This window comes from Urtica dioica, chromosome 2 (assembly GCF_054948205.1).
Source record: "Urtica dioica subsp. dioica isolate 48M chromosome 2, U.dioica_male_clone48M_v1_H2, whole genome shotgun sequence".
NCBI classification, from domain to species: Eukaryota; Viridiplantae; Streptophyta; class Magnoliopsida; order Rosales; family Urticaceae; genus Urtica; species Urtica dioica.
In genome coordinates, this window is record NC_142757.1 from 29,486,152 (window position 1) to 29,487,704 (window position 1,553).

Consider the following 1,553-nt stretch of genomic DNA (forward strand, 5'->3'; position numbering starts at 1 on the left):
GTCTCAGGAAGACGCTGCTATGCGCGTCAACTTCACATATGAAGAACCTCCGTCCGTGCCTCACGAGACGATGTATTTCACCAATGAAGAGGCCAAGCGAGTTGTGCATCCGCACAATGACGCGATCGTGCTCAAAGCCCAAGTGGCCAATAACTTGGTGAAAAGGGTTCTCATCGATAACGGCAGCGCTGCCGACATAATCTTCAAATCCACCCTAGAGCGCATGAAGCTCGGGGGGCTGCGCCCGACTCCGACCCAAACGCCATTGTTTGGGTTCACTGGGGAAAAGGTTATGACTGAGGGCATCATCGACCTGCCGGTCACCTTTGGAACCCCTGGAGGAATCGAAGCCGTTCACATGGTCCCATTCCTAGTGGTCGATCAGGAGTCGCCCTACAACTTAATCATTGGGCGACCTACGTTGAACCGGCTGAGGGCAATCACTTCCACGTATCACCTACTGGTGAAGTTCCCCACCGAAGGGGGAATTGGCATCATGGCTGGAGACCAATCCCAAGCCAGAATATGCTACGTGCAAGGAGTTGATGGCAAGTCCGCGGGAAAAGCGGTCAACACAATCTTCCAACTGGAAGACGATTACCCATGCAACCTAAGGGATGCAAGGAAGTTCGGAGAACTTGACCCCCGTGATGAAATCGAAAGACTTAAAGTGGAAACCTCCGATGATCTTGTGCCAATCGTCCTGGACGAGTCGAAGCCTGATCAAGTTGTAAAAATCGGCACCCGACTTCCACTCGCCATCAAAACTCAGCTTACCGCCTTCCTTAGGGAGTTCAAGGATGTTTTTGCATGGACTCATGCGGACATGCCCGGAATCGATCCCGAGGTAATAGTGCACCGACTGAACGACGACCCAAAGGTCGCCGAAAAAGTACAGGCTAGACGAACGTTCAACCCAGAACGATACCTGGCCATAAATGAAGAGGTCGAAAAACTCCTCACCGCAAACTTCATTCGAGAGGCTAAGTACCCCAAGTGGGTCGCCAATGTGGTAATGGTAAAAAAGCCCAACGGGAAGTGGCGAATTTGTATAGACTACAAAGATCTTAACAAAGCCTGCCCTAAGGATTGCTTTCCACTCCCGCGCATCGAACAACTGGTGGACGCCACGGCCGGCCATGAACTCCTAAGCTTCATGGACGCCTATTCAGGCTACAACCAAATTCGAATGCACGAGCCCGATCAAATTAAGACAACCTTTGTCACTGATCGAGGTCTCTACTGTTACAAGGTCATGCCTTTCGGCCTCAAGAACGCGGGAGCAACATACCAACGCTTGGTAAATCGGATCTTCGCCGATCAAATCGGCAAGACGATGGAAGTGTACGTGGACGACATGCTCGTTAAAAGCCTACTGGCAACTAATCACGTACGCGACCTTAGGGAGATGTTCACAATCCTCCGCCGATATAAAATGAAGCTCAACCCCAACAAATGCGTATTCGGGGTTGAATCCGGAAAGTTCCTCGGTTATATCGTCAGCCGACGAGGCATAGAAGCGAACCCGGAAAAAATCAAGGCACTCCTTGAAA